Raw genomic sequence first — 20,513 nt, forward strand, 5'->3', positions numbered from 1 at the left:
AGCAAGGTCTTGGGCGCCCATCACACCTTGTCCTCTTTGTCCTCCTGATGCCCTTGCAAATGAGTGAGATAGGACTTGAAGTGAATTGTACTGACTGATGTAACACACAACACCAACATTAAACTAAAGGAAGTCCTACAGCTGAGTGTGAAAAAAACCATAATAATAATAATATTGTATCCTTTAATTAAGGCAAATGATTATTTAGGCAGTAGTAATTTTTTTAAAAGAAATCTCCTGATGTGGTAAATATCACCATAGTTATATGGTTTAATGAACTTCATTCATAATTAAGAGAATAGTAAAATTGACATTTCTCAAAAGAAAACACACAGATGACCAACCAATATATGAAAAAATTCTCAGCATCATTAATCATCAAGGAAATGAAAACTGAAACCACAATGAAATATTATACCACACCTGTTAAATAGACTATTACCAAAAAATAGATGAGTGTTAGTGAGATGTGGAGAAAAGGCAAGTCTTATGAACTGTTGATGGGGATGTAAACTTGTATTAGCAGTATATAAAATAATATGGAGGTTCCTTAAAAATTAGAAATAGATTTACCATATTATACCCAGCAATCCTACCACTGCAATATAGACAAAGGAAGTGAAATTACTATGTCACAGAGATATCTACATTTTCATGTTCATTGTAACATTATTCAGAGTAGCCAAGATATGGAATCAACCTGAGTGTCAATATTGACAGACGAACAGACAAAGAAAATGTGACATATATACACACAGAGAGAATATTATTTACTCTCAAACCATAAGGAATCCTGATATTTAAGTGAATACAGATGATCCTTAAGGACAGTATGTTATGTGAAATGAGCCAGGCATAGAAAAACATACTGCATGATCTCACTAATACTTGGACTCTTAAAAAGTTGAACTATTATATAATATAATGACTTTAGTTACTAATAATGTATAATTCTGAAAGTTGCTATAGAAATAGATTTTAAGTGTCTTACCACAAAAAGTAAAGCATATGAGACTATGCCTATGCTCAATGTAGTCTTTCAACAGTGTACACATATTTCAAGACATGTTGTACATGATCAATATATACAACTATAATTTAAAAATATTTCTTTTGGTACTGGGGATTGAGTTCATGGGACTCTTAACCACTGAGCCATCTCCCCAGCCCTATTTTGTAATTTATTTAGAGACAGGGTCTCATTGATTTGTTTAGCACCTTGCCATTGCTGAGGCTGGCTTTGGACTCACTGTCCTCCTTCCTCAGCCTCCCGAGCTGCTGGTATTATAGGCATGTGCCACTGTAGCTGGCTTAAAATAAAATTTTTGAAAGAAAGGAAAAGTAAAATTTATGGGAGGGGGGCAGGGAGTAGAATGGTTTTTGCCAGGGGCTGAGAATGGGTTGGGAAATAAAGAATGGATGATGAAAGGGGCAAAGTTCAACTTTTTAAGAGTCCAAGTATTTAGAGAGTCCCTAAGCAATGTAGTGAGACTCTATAGAAGCAGAGTATCAGGGTTTTAGGATGGGTATGAGGGCAGCATCTATGGAGGTATTAGTCAAGGATACAAAATTTTAAGTGGGAAGAATAAATTAAATCTATTGTACAATATAATGACTTTAGTTACTAATAATGTATAATTCTGAAAATTGCTATAGAAATAGATTTTAAGTTTTACATAGGAGGAATAAATTCTGGCAATCTTTTGTTTAGCATGGTGATTACAGTTAATATTAATACGTTATATACTTGGAAGTTTTTAAAACAATAGGCCTGAAATGTTCTTACTACACACATGAAAATAACTGTGTGATGGGATGAATATATGATTGTGGTAATCATTTCACAATGTATACATTTATCAAAACAAACAAAATAATAACAGCAACAACAATTATCATAATACCTCTTCTTGGGCACTTATGTGTGTCTGATCTTAGGCTTTGTGCTAAATGCCTGACGTTCATTATCTCATTTGTGAAGTATAGATATTCAGGTTCAGGGTCATTTGCTCAAGAATACAATGCTAATAAACAAGGGTTTCACAGATTGGAAAACAAAACAAAACACACTAAAATGTTCCAAATAGGAACCTTGGCCTTTTTTCTGCTAAACCAGGTCATGGTTTTATAGAGCCACGCACAACCATTGGAAACAGCAGAAAGAACAAACTTATGGGAAAGTGGGAAAATTGCCTGCCTTTTTTTGCTGTTGATAAAAAACCCAATATTTTTTGTTTATTCTGCTATTCTCCAGTAAAGAAAACCAGATCTTTCCTGCATAGATAACCTTTTCCAAATATGTTGACAAAGTTATTGGAAAGGATTTTCTCTGTAATTAGAAGTGTTGTTATCTGAACCTTCACACTAAATCCATGTTTTGAAGGAAAAATAGCAGGCCAGGCATGGTGGTGCACACCTCTAGTCCCAGCAGCTTGGGAGGCTTAAGGCAGGAAGATCTCAAGTTCAAAGCCAGCCTCAGCAATTTATAGAGTCCCTAAGCAATTTAGTGAGACTCTATCTTTAAAAAAATATATTAAAAAGGGCTGGGGATGTGGCTCAGTGGTTAAGTGCTCCTGGATTCAATCCCTGATACAAAAGAAAAAAGAAAAAAAAACTGGTTGGAGTGGTAAGAACTAAGGCTAATAGGGAGCTAATCCCAGACTGTGTGGCATTGGACTACAAACCACTTTTATAATTATCTCAATAAAAATATTTTAATGTATTTTTAAACTTGCTTGCTTTTATTTACTTAAATTCATTTATTAAAATAGAATTTGTGCCTGTAATACCAGTGGCTCAGGAGGATAAGGCAGGAGGATCATGAGTTCAAAGCCAGCCTCAGCACTTAGCGAGGCCTTAAGCAACTCAGTGAGGCCCTAAGCAACTCAGTGAGACCCTAAGCAACTCAGTGAGACCCTGTCTCTAACTAAAATACAAAATAGGATTGGGGATGTGGTTGAGTGCCCCTGAGTTCAATCCCTATTACCTTCCCCTGCCAAAAAAGAACAGAATTTGTGAACCCCCACTGTGAATGCAAGACCAACATAATTTGCTTTAAATAGAAAGTAATAATATATATAGTGAAAATAAAGAAGTTACTTCATGTTTTAAAGAATAAAAATAAGTAATAAAGTATAAAGCTAATTGATTTTACAGAAATACATGCTGGAAAATAGGATTCCTGTGAGCAGAGTAGAAGTTTTTATATTCAGTTACCAATAAAGGGATATTTAGCTCCTTAACACTTTGTTTAAAGAAAAAGATGAAATGATGACTTTTTTCCCAGTTTTAATATTAATCAGTTCCAAATATCTCAACATTTATGCAAATATATTTATCTATACAAATATGTGGTACATATGAAATATATACAAATATAAATATTTGATACCTATAGGAAAAATACAGTAATTTTTAAAAGCTGGATTGTAATTTAGCTACTTAACAGTGGTCCCTGATTGTTCAATCACGGGGATCTGGATAAGACACCATAAGCTAAGTCACATTTCTATTTGGCTTGGATCAGAATGTTTTTTGGGGCTATCTCTGCAGGGAAAGGAAGTTTAAAAAATTTGTGTAATCAAAACTGCTTCTCAGATACTCCGGGAGCTCCAGCCGGGCGGATCGCGCGCCCCCGCCGCTCTGCCCCCAAACTTCGGCTGCAGCTCCATTTCAAGCCATCGAATTTATTCCTTCAAATCAGAAACTGAACAGCGACGCGGAAGGGAGTCCGCCAAGGAGTAAAACCACAGCCAGTCGAGAAGAGCTCCTGAGAGCCGCCTTTCCGAAGCACGAACTCCGTGTCGGGAGTGCAGAAACCAACAAGTGAGAAGGCGCCGCGTTCCCGGGGCGCAGCGCGGGCGGCCGGAGCAGGCGCAGGAGGAGAGAGCGAGCGCCTCCGAGCCCCAAGCCTCAGCCCCCGAGCCCAAGCCGCGGTCGCTGCGGCTGCTCGGCTCCCTCTGCACGGGCTGTGCCTGGAGCTGGACAAGAGGCTTCGTTTCGCCCTCGTTGCAAGCTGTGGCTGGGAGCAGCGGGTCCCAGGGGAATATGCAGCGTGTGTGGATCTTGTTCACCTTAGGCTTGGTGGCCTGCGTGTCGGCGGAGTCGAGAGCAAAGCTGACATCTGATAAAGACATGTACCTTGACAACAGCTCCATTGAAGAAGCTTCGGGAGTGTATCCTATTGATGATGAGCACTATGCTTCTGCATCCGGCTCGGGAGGCGATGAGGACATAGAGAGTCCAGAGTTGACGACATCTCGACCTCTTCCGAAGACTCCCTTCACGAGCACTGCTCCCAAAGTGGAAACCACGACGCTGAAGACACAGAAAAAGATACCCGCACAGACCAAGTCAACTGAAGAAATTAATAAGGAAGAAGTTCAAAACTCTGACTCAAAAAGGAAAATGGACTGTACTGACGAGAATACAAATGTGTACACTGAGAAGCACTCAGACAATCTGTTTAAACGGACAGAAGTCCTAGCAGCTGTCATTGCTGGTGGAGTTATTGGCTTTCTCTTTGCGATTTTCCTTACCCTGCTGTTGGTGTACCGCATGAGAAAGAAGGACGAAGGAAGCTATGATCTTGGGGAACGCAAACCATCCAGTGCTGCTTATCAGAAGGCACCTACTAAGGAGTTTTACGCATAAAACTCACACTTTAGTGTCTCTATTTATGAGATCACTGAACTTTTCAAAATAAAGCTTTTGCATAGAATAATGAAGATCTTTGTTTTTTGTTTGTTTTTTTGTTTTCATTGAAGAGCCATTCTGGCACTTTAATGACAAAATCCCATTGTATTTAAAACTTTTCATGTATTTCTTTAGAACAACGTAAAATTAAAATTTAACATCTGCAGTGTTCTGTGAATAGCAGTGGCAAAATATTATGTTATGGAAACCCTGGATGTTCATAGAATTGGTTTAAACTTTTATGCGCAAATGCAAAATGATTGTTTTTAACCTATGGTTCTAAGATAAAAGCTGTGTCATTTGTGTCAGCATGTCTCAGATGGACCTTACCAAGTTGGTCTTACTTTTGTTAATTTATCTGTTGTACCCTCTTCTCTGCCCTCTCGTCTTGTCCCCTTAAAAACCAAACCAAACCCTATGCCTTTTGTAGCTGTCATGGTGCAATTTGTCTTTGGATGATTCAGATAATAGTAACTTAGTGTACATGTGATTTTTCAAATAATGTAAACTTTAACCTCCACTTTGTATAAATCTTTAAATGTCAGACTATCCATTTTACACTTGCTTTATTTTTCATTACCTGTAGGTTCAGGCAGATTTGCAACAGCAAGTTAATGTGTAAAATTGGATTATTACTACAAAACTGTTTAGTCCTATCTATCTAATCAGATCTTCTTCTGGGAGGATTTGATGTGAGTTACTGACAAGCCTCAGCAAACCCAAAGATGCTTAACAGTATTTTGAGAAGTTGCTGCAAATTTCTTTGGCCACTGTATTTGTTAATTTCTTGCAATTTGAAGGTACGAGGGGTTTAAAGGAAAAAAAAATCAGTTTTTGTTCTTAAAAATGCATTTAAGTTGTAAACATCTTTTTAAGCCTTGAAGTGCCTATGATTCTATGTAACTCGTCGCAGACTGATGTTAATGAGTGTATATAACAGTTTAAAAAAGTTGGTATTTTATAAGCACAGACAATTCTAATGGTAACTTTTGTAGTCTTATGAATAGACATAAATTGTAATTTGGGAACATAAAAACTACTGAATAAATCATGTGGCCTAATAAAAAAAAACTGCTTCTCTTTTCTGCCAGTTCACTGTTCTCAAGCCCTTCAGTTCAGGCATGAGCTTTGCCATTATAGAAAACCATGGCACCCGTAAAGTCTAAGTCCCATTAAACCCTAGCAAGAGCATCTATTTGCCACGTCACTATGTATAATGTGACTCCACCAGAAAAAAGTCTGCTGCCTCAACACTTGAGAGAGTAAAGTGGCCCAGAGCACAGACTTCCTTTAAAGGTGACCCAGACAGATGTCTATTCATATTGCTTTAAGGCATTTCCCATACTGCCAGTGGGAAACACTGTCTTGAAGTCATTTTGTATCTATCTACTCTCTTTGTGGCCCTAGCTCAACATTGCTCTAAGCAACTATAATAAAGCATGGTTCAATCATGCCCAACTGTGTCCCAGGACTCCTATCATTCTGCTACTAGAAAGTTCATATGCTCAAAATTGTTCCTTCTGAGAACGACCTTGGCAGTCTTCCTATGTGAAGGTACAATTTAGAAATAATCTTTGTTTGTTAGATTGTGGCAGGATCTTTGCGCTTCTGTCACCCAATCAATTAGACATTTGCAAGGTGGAGGCAGTATTATAACCACAGGCAGATGGTGAAATGTTACTCCATCCTTCTCTGCCCACTTTAACTTTTTGCACAACATAATTTCAGGGGATTCTTTACAAATTGCAGTTTATTTGAAAAAGGTTTAAAGCCCTGAAGGTTTGGTGAGAAGTTCTTGGTTATGAGTGCATCTACTTTGTCTGTCAGCAGCAAAAAGGGCACTCTGATTAATACTGACATTACCCTGAAAGCCAGGTAGAGAACAGATGAGGTCCTTGTCACCTCAGTGCTGTTCTACACTAAGAGGAACTTGGAGGGTCATTCTCATGCAGCCTTTGGAAGAAGCATAAGTGGGTACCTAGGCAAGGCTAGGCGTGGGGTGAAGTTCTTGTGGTTGGCTCCCCTGAGGGAGGTGGAAAATTCCATTATTCAGAACCCCAGAGAGCTGCCTCCAAAGAGAGGAAGGTATCCAGGTTAGGCTGTACTTCTCATAAGTTACACCCTGAAGAGAAGGGACAGGTGGCATGAGAATGGTGAATGTGATGACAAGAAGGAAGCAGGATGTCACTGAGGTCATCTGAGGTGGAGATGGGGTCAACTGAGAAGTGGGAAGAGATAATGAGGTTTTGTTTTTATTTTGAAGGTTGGAGGAATGGGCAGATGAAGAAGGATTTTATTGTAGACTGTTTTGCTGTGTAATGCACTAGCAAATCCCTACAGGGCCATTCTATGTGTGTTTATTTTCAGGCAGATGCAAGCTTCAAGGTAGTCCTGTGTTATTTGGGTTACCTGTATGTAAAAGCAAGTCTTGTTTGCCTAAGTACCAGAGGGAATGAAGGATTAAAAAATAGTCCCTGTGGAGCAAGTGTCCTATGTGTATGTGAGACAGATTTAAAATTGTCGCACTGTAATGAACAATCAAGCACTTTATTTTGTTTTTGGTACCCCCAGAGGGATTCTCTGGGGGCTTATCAGAGGAATTTGAATGCATTCTAGTATGAAAAGGTTTTGTGGACAGATTCACACACTACTTTTGTCTGCTTTCTGACATAGTTTAGGTATTATAAATGGCATGCCTCATATTAGGTGAATCCTCTGCCTGAACTAGTAGTTAGAATTTTTGATTGAATTCTGCAGTTTTTCTGATAGTGATATCATAGGAAGTTGAACATACACTATTAGAAGTGTATTCCAAGTACAATTATTGCTAATGTTAAAGAGCCAAACTTTATTTTTTTTTATTTTTTTATTGGTTATTCAAAACATTACAAAGATTGCAGAATCACATCGGTTACACATCCACATTTTTACATAATACCATAATAGTAACTGTTGTATTCTGCTACCTTTCCTATCCTCTACTATCCCCCCTCCCCTCCCCTCCCCTCCCATCTTCTCTCTCTACCCCATCTACTGTAATTCATTTCTCTCCTTATTTTTTTCCCATTCCCCTCACAAACTCTTATATGTAATTTTGTATAACAATGAGGGTCTCCTTCCATTTCCAAGCAATTTCCCTTTTCTCTCCCTTTCCCTCCCACTTCATGACTCTGCTTAATGTTAATCTTTTCCTCCTTCTCTTCCTCCCTGAAGAGCCAAACTTTAAACCTAGCTGTTGATCTAACATGTAACAAGAATAGTAGCCATATACTTATTAGATGTACCTAATAATAAGGGTAGATAGTGGATATACATTGGGTAAATAAGTTCTCCTGGTTGTGGATAGTGAGCATCCATAATGATTTGATGAAGGATGAATGCCAGGCCTGAAAACACTTTTTAGGTAAGTGGAATTATGTCACATATAAATGAGACTCTTGAGGCTCAAAACTCTTACTCATGAGTTCACATGTGGCTAAGGCCTGTGATTCTTATCCCCAGATCTTCTGCTATAACCAAATATCCTTTTTTGGCACTAAATGTATCTCCTCTTCCAGATCTGTTATAGGTTCTGCACTGTATCACATTACTTCTCCTATCCCTCTCTTTCAGCCTCAACTTTGGTTTTACTGGTGTTTTGACTGGGGTTTCTGTTGCTGGGGCTTCTTCTCTACATTGTGGGATGTTTACCTACATTACTACATACAGGATTCCAGCAGCACCACCTATCCTGCAGGTTGGCCACAGTTATCTGCATAGATTGCCCCATTTCTCTCCTCTGGGCAGCAAAATCACTGTCTGAGAGAGAGGACTACTCACTTTCCTTCTTTGTGTACATATAAATATTAATATTTATCATTGAGTGCTTACATTTGCCACATAAAGTGTCAAGCTTCTTCCATGCATCATATCAGTAAAGTCCTGAAACTATCTCATCATCCTATTAATTTCATCATATAAATGAGGTGAGGCCTGAAATTTTGGCAGGTTAAAAATTTACTTAGTGTCACATAACCACTAAGTGTGAAACTGGGATTTGTTTCAACAATGAGTGATCGCAGGGCTCTGGGTTTTGTCAAAAATGTTTTCACCAAGCTCCATAGTTATTTGGGGCTCCAAATTAATCAATCTCTGTGCATTTTATTATTTGGGATTTGTTCAGCTAGTAAGCTGGAAGAAAATTTTAATGCAATTATACATCATACATTTCATTATTATTTATCATTATTATGCTTACACCATTGCTTTTAATTGTTTAATTCTTTTCTGTGAAGCATTATCAACAAAAATATTATCAAAACAAAATCTTGCTTTTGATCCTAATTTCTGAGCATAAATATCATCTTATTGAACATAAAAAGTAGATTTGTTTATAAGAGAACAACTATTTCTGTAAGTCATCTTCAGATAACTTTTTCAGTGGATGCTTTGTGTGATTTTTAATAGCACAAATCACTGGTAAATAACTTGACCATAAAAGCAATGAATTTTCTAGAATTTATAATAGGAAAGTTTTCAACAAAATAATTTCTTTTCAGCAAGCCACATATTTTTGAAAAATGGGACATATATACTTTAGAACACTGGGGTCTTCTTATTTTTCTCAAAATGAATTTCAACAACAACTTTCGAAATTCTTAGCACATATTAAAATAATAATTACTGAAGAGAGAGGCTGATAAAGAAAGAATAGGGTGCAGCCTTGTTTGATCTTGACATAGTAGGTTCTTGGAATGTAATAGTATAATAATGTTTGGTAAATAAAGGTGTTACTGGAGGTTGAGTGTTGGCCATGGAGTGATCCTTGGTTCTTGGGCATAATTTCCAAGATTAGTGCAATTTCCCAGGTGCAGAAACAGAAGTACAGCAAAGCAGGAATGGTAATTAGAGCAGATTTTTGCAAATCCAGAGAAAGGCAGGAGAAAATGAGATGCATCCCAGAGAGAGCGATGGGAACCAAAATGCACTGAAATGATTAGGCTTTGGGCTTTTGTTAGGGTGTGGGGTGGGAGTAGTGGAGAAAACCTTGGAGTAGCAGGCCATACATGCATCTTTGTTCCTAGTACTTGTGCAGCTGCTGTCTCAATAGGGATAATTCATACGCCTTCACTAGGAAAATTGAGAGTATGCGCCTATGTGCTTGAGTTGTTTTGCCCTTTCTGGTCTAGCCTCCCTGGCAAAGTCATGTTATATCCACTGACCCTCAAGGTCTCTACTTGCCTGACCTAGAGAACATAATGCTTTTCCTCATATCTATATAGGAGTGTAATGGACCCCTTTGATGAACTAGGGGTGGAGGGAGACTGTTGGTGCCATTTGGTGGTTCTGAATGGTCTGCCCACTTTACTATGATGATTTTCTTTTATGGTCCTACCCCATAAGTCCTTATGATGTTCCATGACAGAGGTTGAGTCCTCTGGATCCAGAGGGCTAGTCAGGGGCCATTTGTAGACACCCCTCTCTTTTCTCTCCCCATTTTCATTCTTGCTTATCTCTAGCTAACTACCTGTGCTAACATACATCAGCCCTGTAGCCTCCTTCTTTGAGCAACAATATATCCAAAAGGAATTTTTCCTTGGGGAATAGCCTCCCCTACTGTGAGTAGTATTATCTGGACTGTTTGTTAGTCAAACAGCTTATCCTCCCTTTGCCAAACAGTGGTCATGTGACCAAAGAAGTTCTTTTGTCTCTTTCTCTGTATCTTTTTCCAAGGAATCTGAATCTTGAGTACATTCGCCCAAGAATGGAAAAGGCTTGGAGCTGATTCTTCCTGGTGTTGGTGACTTAGAGAGCAAACTGTCCATTAATTCCTGGGTTATTGGCTTCTATTGCTTATAAGCTTGATTTAGTTTTATTTTGATTTCTAGGTGCTATTCTGTACACTTGCAGTAAATTTATTTTCTATTTAGATAAAGTTAGTTGGAATGTTTTTGTTATTTGTCATCTAAACCTTAGCTGATCATTGATTATTGATGATGTTGATGAGGAGAAGGAGGAGAATAATAGCAGCTAACATTTACTGATTATAGATATTGATGTGTGCTCCCTTTTTACAGATGAACAAGGTGAGACTTTAAGATACTTTACATTTTTGCCTAAAGTTATTTAAGTGGCAAAACCAGAATTTGAACTGAAGTGTGATTGGAGAACCCAAACTCCTAACTACTACACTGAAACATCGGGAGGGTATGCCAAATCCTTATATTTGGATTAGGACTTTTTTGACTTAAAATTCATTTTGTTATCTCAAGAATGGAAGCATTTTTTCCCCCAGTGTTCCATGATGCAAAACAAGCTGCATAATATAAATGTATTTCCCCCCTTTCTTCATGTGGTAAATTAGAGTAATTATTGTTAATTAAGGGATATGAATGAAATGTCTTTATCAACCACCAAGTTAAATGGGATTTCTGTTTTTTAAACCATAGAAGATAATGTTGTCCTATCAGATTGTGACAGAAACAAAAGTATTTTCTGTAAGATATAAATACAGATGTTGCAAAAGAAAGGATAAATACCAAGATCAAAAAGCTATGGGGTGGGTTGGGCGTCTGGGGTTGTGACTCAGTGGTAGAGTGCTTGCCTAGCATATGTGAAGTACTAGGTTTGTTTCTCAGCACCATATACAAATAAATAAATAAAATAAAACAAAATTTTCATCAACATCCAATAAAAATATTTTTAAAAAGTTCAGAGGGTTCCTATAGAGTGATGTCATCAGTGCATTTTTACTCTTTTGATTCCTGACAGTAAACTAACTTGGACTGTCATATTTTGCCTGATGATTTTAAAAAGGGTGACAAAGAGAGAGAAAGATAAACTCCTGGACAAGCCACTGTTGCTGGTAATAGATATTGATAGAAAAAGACTTTGAACCAAATTTTTATTTATCACTAAATTATTCTTGGATGCAATTCTAAATAAACATCACTCCCTTCTTGTGAGTATTGGTGCCTATATCCATTCATTCATATGCCCTTTCATATGCATGCATACACACGCACACACAAACACACACACACACACACACACACACACACACACACGCATACTTTCTCCTCCAAACAAACCTGTACAATAAAATTGTCTTATCCTTTGAAAAGCCAAATGGTATTTGGAATTTGGCCCATTGACTATGAAGTGAATTTGGATAAACATCTCTACAGCCAATTTCTCTCTTTAGTCATTGATGGAAATCCTTGAGAGAATGGGAATCTGTTCAAATTCTTTATCATTTTAGCCTATTCCTGTGGCAGATGCCTCAAGGGAAAATCTCCTTGTGAGGTGCTCCACCCCTCACACATGCTGTTGAGATATGGTTAAAATGAACAATGGAAACAGCTTTGATAACAATCCTTAGTTATAAACATGGGTGCTTGGAAATTTTAACAGGATGTTAAGAATTTTTCTGTTCATGTGAGTGAAATATTCTTGCCTCCTTAAATTAAGGCTGACTTTACTTTCTCAACTTGACACACACCCACACAAAACAAACTTTCATTCAGTATTATTTCAAAAGAGTTGGTAATTTTTGTACTAAAAGAGTGAAGGGCATAATCTTAGAATTATAATGATCAAATGCTTTCAGCAATATAAAAATCTCACAATTTTGTCTTTCTTTTGTCATCTCACCATCATTGAGTGAAAACTTCATGGTGTATTGGCACCAGCCTTTTAACTGCCTTTTATGAATCACTGATTTAGTCTAGCCACCATCTGATGCTTGCTTCTTCAAAGACTTCTGCCAAGGGATTTTTCCATTTATATTTGAATATGTTCAGAGAAGTGCAACCTATTATTTAGAAAAATAATCTATTATATATTTGGACAGCACTGTTGAAAGTTCTAATATCAAATGAAACCTTTTCCTATGTAGATTTTATTCATTGGTCTTGCAGGGATGATTTGGGGCTGAATAAAACAAGAATTAGGAGTTTTATCCACAGTGGCTCTGGGAGTTGTCTTCTCATCTTTCCTTGCCCCAGAGCTCAAGTCTCTGAATGACCTCAACCTCTTTAACTATTCCTTCTATGTTTTTGTAATTATATGCTTTAAAACAAATTTTTAAAAATTCATTCCTTTTAAAGTTGTAGTAAAATATACATAACCTAAAAATTGCTATTTTGTCCATGTCTTTTTTTAATTTACAGTTCTAAATCATTAAGGATATTCTCACTGATGAGCAGTCATCTCCATCATCCCTCTCCAGAACTTTTTATCTTCCCCAGCTGAATCTCTTCACCCATTAAGCAGTAACTTCCCATTACTGTGAGAAGTTCCTTGGCAACCACTATTCTACATTCTGCCCCTGTAGACTCCACAACTCTAGCAACTTGTATAAATGAAACCACACAATATGACTGGCTTACTTCACTTAGCATAATGTCTTCAAGGTTTATTTGTGCTGTAGCATGTGTCAGAATTTCTTTTCTTTTGAAGCCCAGATATTGATATCCTACATTTGTTTACCTACTGTTCACTGATTGACACATGATTATCTGATTATGTGCTTTTGCATATGCACATTACTATCAAAACCCACTTGGCAGAGCTGGTTAGAACTACACTTCACGAGTGGTATGCTCACTCAATGTAGGAGAACTTTATAAATGCAAAGTAGACAGTAGACAGAGGACAGAATCAGAGATGGATTTGTTTGAATTGAGAAGAAGCACTGAATGCTTTCAGCTGCTAGGAAGATCATTTAGTTCTCACGGAAGTTCTGGCACTGGGGCTTAGAAAAAGTGTGGCATTGTAGGGAATGCAATCCTGGTAGAAGAGGAGCCAGACTGTGAAGTATGAATATGCACATCATGCTCTGCACTGTTGCTTTGTTTACTGGCTTCAGGATGCCTTGTAGGTTGTTTTGTGTAGTAGTACCCTTGTGCCAATCCATGATGCCTCTCTTATCTTCATTTTTCTCTAGGGTAGTGCACTGTCCTCTTTCTGCGATCAGGTGCTCCCTTTATTTGGGGGATTAAGTTGACTTTTACTTCCTTTAAAATGGTGGGAGAAGTAAATGATAGTTTATTATTTTTTTTAAAAGTTTTGGTTGGCGAATTGAAACACTCTGGAGATTCAGGCTGCTATCTTTATTATTAGTGTAGTTCTTCTGGAACATAAAAGGCAAAACTCTAGGAACCATGAGTCTAGCAAGTTTCTATTAAAGAATAAAAGAAGAGAAACAGCAACAATAACTGTTAATAAAGTGCTTACCATGTGGCAGCAAACTTTTATAGTTGTTGGTTCATTCTATCCTCAAACAACCTAAAGGAAGTATAGATCAAAGTGCTCTCACCATTTCAGATCCTATAGGGAGCAGGGGCTCAAAAATATTAAGTAGTCTCCACAGGTCACATCATTAGTAAATTTTTGAGTTGGGAATTGACCTACTAGTTGAACCCATCATTCTGCCTCCTTCCCTTTGGAATCCCTGTGTCAGCTTCCAAATATTGAATGACATTTTTTTTTCTGCTCACACATTATCTGAGTACCACAAGTCCTATTAATATTCCAGGTAGAAGATAATGATGCAATAGTAGGTAATGGGAATGTATACCTATGCCAGTAATTCCACAGGAATCATCCCTGCCCCCATTCATATCTTCTTTTTCTACATATATTGCTGAGATTCTTTAGTGTCCTTGAGCCTCAATCACTGTTCACATATGTAATACTTCACAGGTGACTCCTCATTTCCACCCTTTCCTGCACAGCTGTATGTGTGTTTTTCTTGTTTTTTTTTTTTTTTTTTTTTTTTTTTTTTTTTTTTTTTGGCAGGTGCTGCAGGATAAGATCCTTTTGGAATAAGATGCATTCATTACATTTTGTAGTTCTTTCTCAGGTTTTTGGTTTGCTAACAGTTTATGTTTAAGGAGTAGAGAGAAATTTTGAATCAAGGATTTTATTACAATTTGGGGTAACTACAAAATATGAAAAACTACTTGCCTTTGGTGAATATTTTATACTTCCTCACAAGGATCCTTCAGTAGCTCCTATGATGTACAGCTTACAATGTATTTTCCACTAAATTTTGATGACTTGCACTACAAAAAATTAAATGTATCTCTATACTTTCAAAATCTTATTGTAGGAAGCAAGGGACTCACCTCTGATATGCAAAATTGGCTCGGCAAGGTAGCATGTTGTTATTCTATTTAGAGGACTTGAGAACAGATTCAATAATTCAATTATATTTAATTTGTAATTAACTCCCTCCCAAGCAGCTAATGGTGAATAACTTGGTTCTGGATGGGCAAAGAGAAGAATAAAATGGCTTCTTTTAGAGAAAGCCTATCTTAGGGTGCCTAGGACTGCAGTGGCACTTCTTAAAGTGACTTTCCTCTTCTAAAGAACTCGTTTCTGGGAAATGCTTTTGATCCACAGAGGTGGCATCTCAGCAGCTGAGACTATAATATTTGACCTTGCCACTTGGGATGGAGATGACTTGCCTAGGGGAAGGCATTTGTCCTGGTTATGCTAAACAGATTCTCTCTCCTAAAAATTTGGAATTTTGAACTGAGAGCAAAAGGTAGGTATTGATGGTGTCTTAGTCACTTGAATGGTAGTGCTCTAAGCATTTGATTCTAATAGTAGTCTCTGTTTTCTGGTGCTAAATTGATTTCTGTTTTTCATAACATGTGATATTTCATTTCTTCCTGTGTGTGTGTATGTGTGTGTGTGTGTGTGTGTGTGTGTGTGTGTGTGTAATACTGAAATATTCTTCCAGTAAGTTTCTCTTTTTTTTTTAGACTCCCTTTGGTTGGTCTATATTTCTTGAAACCAAACTTACCTAGAGCAGAACTCAAAGCAACAAAGGCTCTATCAAATTTGTTAATGCAAGTGCTAAAGGCTGCATCCACTTGATGGAAATTATAATATTTAATTTGTGTGTGTGCATATGTCTGTATGTGTTTGAATGATTTAGTGTTTTACCAGATGATATAGGGCTTTATTATTTTCATCGTCATTATCATCATGAGCAACATTGTCATCATAATAGCTCTTGTTTATGGAGAACTTTCTATTACCCAGCCACTGTATTAAGCACTTTGCAAACAAAATAACATTTTACATGATTGCAACAATACTATTTAACAGATCCTATCATAATCCTCCATTTATAATTTGGGGAACGGGGGTCTGAGCACCTTGTGTGGCGTTATACATCTAGAAAGTCATGCAATAGTGATTTGGATATATGTTTATTACACTCCAGGGAAAGATTATACTCTTAAAGTCTGTATTACAAAATCCAAAGATATATTTTTGGTTTATATTTTTACTTAGGTTGAATGTGGACATAGGGTAGAAATATTATAATACTTTTTGAAAATTTCTTACTTTTATTTTGTTGGCTTGATTTTACTACCTTTCTTTCATGTTGGTTATATTGTTTGTAGGGATCAGGCAGGTGGTGCCCAAAATTAAATAAATTGTCTTGAGAAAGCCTCTGAAAAGGTGACATTGAAACTGAGATAGAATGGTGATATTGAGGCAATCATGTGAAGGTCTGGGACTGAGTGTTCCAGGGAGAGGGAAAAACAAATCCAAAAGCACAGATTTAGGAATGAGCATGTGGGGTTAAAAGACCAGAAAGTAGATATATTTGGCTACAGAAGAGTGACCAAGGGAGTGAGTTGATGGAGGGGAGATTGGAATTAGATTATTTAGCTCTCTAAGTACACAGTAGGAATTTGGAAAACAGAGGATTCACTATCGACAGATTCAATGAAGAGAAATTATATGAATTAGTTTATATTACAAAAGATGAATTTCTGCCTCTGAAAATGATAGAGTAGCCAAAAGTCCTCCAATAGAATAATTAGAAAAGCTCGACAAAATGAAAAAAAAAAAATTATTTGAAAGTACTGAGAGCTCCCAAGGCTGTCAGAATCCTGGAGAGGAGAAATTACATTAAAGTTACTTCAACTTTCTTCTTCTTTTTCTCTTTGAAGGATTTGCTGATTTGTGAATGATATATCTCTGAAAGACTAAAAGAGGCCAATAGAAAGCAGCAGCTAAAGAATTGGGGAGTTGGAGCAGCGATTTTGGCACTCCCAGGAATGCAAAAATCCTAAACAAGCAATAACAGGTATCTAAGAATGATGTATTATGTCCAGGTTGTTTTTAGTATAGGCATGAGAAGTTGCGTAATGCTCAGAAATGAAATGATGTAATAACAGAAAAAGGAGAAAAGCCAAATGATTATCTTAATAGGTTAAAAAAAAACATTTTATAAAATCCAGGATCTAATTCTCTATATACTATGACAAAAATCATGCTAAGGTGAAATAGTGAGGGCTTTAGGGCCTCACGCTCAGATTAAAGATGAGAATAGAGTCAAGGTTGTTACCCCTGCTGTTCAGCATTGTCCTTGAAGTGCCAGTGAGTATAAAGAGGCTAGGGGGAAACAAAAAGATGAAAAAGGATGAAAAATTATGCTATATGTAAAAGATATAATTATGTAAATTTAGCAAGGTTTCTGGATACAAAAACAACATAAAAATCAATTGTATTGCTATGTAAGAGCAATAGGAAATTGTAAGATGAATTTTTAAAAAAGAGACAATTTGAATAAATCCAGCAGTGTATAAAAAGGATTATAAACTATAACCAAATTGTATTTCCAAAGAATATGAGGTGGAACAATTGGATATATTTATCCAAAAATTACCCTATACTATATATAAAATTAATGTGGAATGGATTATGGGCCAAAATGTAAGTATTAAAATTTTAAAACTTGTTGTTAAAAACATAATAAAGTTTTTATAAAAAAATTTCTTAGACATAACACCAAAATATAAGGAAAAAATGTTAAATTGGACTTCATAAATTTTAAACCTTGAGTTCTTTAAAAGACACTATTAAGAAAATTAAAAGACACAGGCTACTCATGAATTGATAACATTATGGCTAAGTGTACAGTTCTAACCAATTTGATCTCTTAATTCAATACAATCCTAATCAAAATACCAGAGGCAATGGGGTGTAAAAGTTGTCCCTTCATCTTCTGAATATACCCCTCACTGCTCTAAGGCTTATTTAGAATCATTTTGTTTTCCTATTCTTCCCTTTCTACTTCTTTAACAAGATTAGGGGGACAGGGTTATATTTTCTTCCCCTGATTGAATTGCCCTTGGACACACCCACTACAGGAAGGAGATGGCTGCTGAGGATCTGGGAAGCAAATACTTCCCAAATTAACAAGTAATCCTAAAAGCCAGCATAGATCTCTGAGACCCCCTACCAGAGCAAACCTGGAATTTAACCTTTTAAGAGTTCCTTTAAACCCTCCAGTCCCTCTTGATGGGAGAGTCACAGCCTTTTAGGACAAGAGTCCCTTGTGTTTCTCCTTTGCTAGCAATAAACCCTCTTTTCCCCTTTTCTCAAACTCATGTCCTCAAATTGGCATTGATTGGCATTGGGGACAGGCTTTCAGTTACAGGGGCAAGTGTAAGTGCATGACACACAAATGATGGAGGGGGGAGACTGGATACAAACCTTGGATCAGCAAGCTTTCCTTTATTCTGCAGTGAAATGAATCCATCAGGCACAGGAGGGCTCATTTTTTGGGTATAGGAATGGTCCCTGGGTTACAGAGGGAGTCTGGGTTTTATAGTTTACAAATGAGGGTGCATTAATCATTGCAGACTGCGGACATGCCAGGGAACTAGTTGTGCAGGTTGAAATTTTAACTCAGGAAGGCAGTTGTAAAAAGTTTGAAACTCTTTGTCACTGGGAAAAGATCACAACTCAGTGTTCACTGATTATCTTCCTTCCTCTTAGACCAATTATTACCTAGAGCTTCACTATTTTCTTTTCTCCTTCTAGGACCCATTTGCAAAGGAAAAGGGTAAAAGTCCAGGGCCCCACCATTTCTGTATTAGCCTCCTCCCTCAGGACTTATTGTGGTTGGGAAGGGGTGAATGTTTGCTTTTGGTGGAGATGCTTGGGATGCACCCAGGAAGGGATGAAAATTTGCTTTTCCCCTCAGGGCCCACTGTTACTGGGAAAGGGTGTACTGGGAGAGGTTTAATATTTTGCTAATTTCCCCCTATCTCCTCTTGAGTCACACTGTCCCTTTGTTTTTTCCTGGGGAGTTGTCTGGTAGGAATATTCTTTTCCATAACAATTAAGCAAGACTAGATGAGTGATGGTGAAGAAGAATCAGAACCAAGTTGGAAGACTTATACTACCAAACCAAAGAGAATGTTTCTAAATAGAGCCAATCATGTGGGGACACTTGATTTGGGGGGAGGTGACACTGCAGAACAGTGAGGAAAGGATAATCTTTTTTATTAAATGATGCTGAATCAGTTGTTTATCTAGGTGGATAAAAGTGAATCTAGATTGTTTCCTCACATCATAAGCAAAAATAAATTCCAGTTATATTATTAATCTTGTTGATCTGGGAGAGGTGAAACAATGAAACATCTAGAAGATAATAGTCAAATATAAATATAATGAATTTTGGGATAGCCAAATATTTCTTCAACAGGACATACACACACACACACACACACACACACACACACAACCCACTAACAAAGCAGCATTATATATAACAGCACAGAAATGGAAACACCCAAAGTATTTGTTTGCTAATGAAAAGATAAATAAATGCAGTATATTCCTATAGTGGAATATTGTCAGGCAAGAAAAAGAAATGAAATGCCGAGACATGCTGCATCATGGATGTACCTTGATACTGTCATGCTAAATGACAGATACCAGTCACAAAAGTCTGCATATTATATGATTCAATTTTTAAAGAGATTCCCAGAATAGACAGATCCATAAAGACAGAAAATGGATTAGTAGTTGCTTTCAACTTGAGGGTTTTGGGAGGAATGGAGAGTAGCAGACAGTTGGTATGAGATTTCTTTTTGGGGTGACTAGAATGTTCTAAAATTAGATTGTGATGATTGCTGTACAATTCTATGAATATACTAAAAAATTGAATAATATACATTTTAAATGGGTGAGTTATATAGTATGTGAATTAGATCTCAATAAAACTACTTTTTAAACTGTAGTAAAAAATAAAAAGATATATATGTTTAGTTCATTAAAATGCAAAGTTTTTGGACCAAAGGCATTGTTAACTGAGAGAAAAGGCAAGACACAGGATGGAAGATGATAAATGCTACATATATGACAAAGGGCTAGTACCCAGATGATATCAGTATCTTTTACAAACGATAATAAGAAGCAGCTCACTAGAAAAATGGGCAATAGATTTGATGTAGCCCTTCATGAAAGGGAGTATCCATATAATTAATAGGTGTATGAAAAATTTCTTATAATTAGTCTTGATGGAATGCAAAATAAAGGGACTATATGGTACCACTGGACAACCATAAGAATGGGCCAAATGAAAAACAAAACAAAACAGAAACATGATAACACTAAGTAGATAATGATAAGTGTCAGCAAGGAAGGATGTGAAGCAACTAGAACTATTACAAAATTCTGTGGAGTTGAAAATTAATACAATCCCTTTAGAAACTGTTTGGTAATCTCTACTTAAAATGAATAATTATAGGGGTGGGACCTTGCACTTCTGCTATATATGTGCATAAAGAAGTTAAAATCTTCTTAGTTCCTAATAGTCTAAATGAAACTCAAACTGAATGCTCATCAGTGGTAGAATGAGTTAATAAAATGGGACATTTATAAAATGGAATACTTATAAAGCAACAAAAATGAGTCACTTACTTTTGTTTGCAATATATATCACTAGCAGAATACATACATAAAAATGTATATATTATATGACATCATTCATATAATCCATGTTGTGTTAAAAATCA

The 20,513-nt window shown here is 36.8% G+C and overlaps 1 pseudogene; it reads left to right on the top strand.

Moving 5' to 3' along the window:
• The first annotated feature begins 4,047 nt into the window (after nt 1-4,047).
• LOC143390255 (syndecan-2 pseudogene) lies at nt 4,048-4,727 on the top strand (annotated as a pseudogene).
• Nucleotides 4,728-20,513: the final 15,786 nt, after the last annotated feature.

Source organism: Callospermophilus lateralis, unplaced genomic scaffold (assembly GCF_048772815.1).
Source record: "Callospermophilus lateralis isolate mCalLat2 unplaced genomic scaffold, mCalLat2.hap1 Scaffold_52, whole genome shotgun sequence".
NCBI lineage: Eukaryota > Metazoa > Chordata > Mammalia > Rodentia > Sciuridae > Callospermophilus > Callospermophilus lateralis.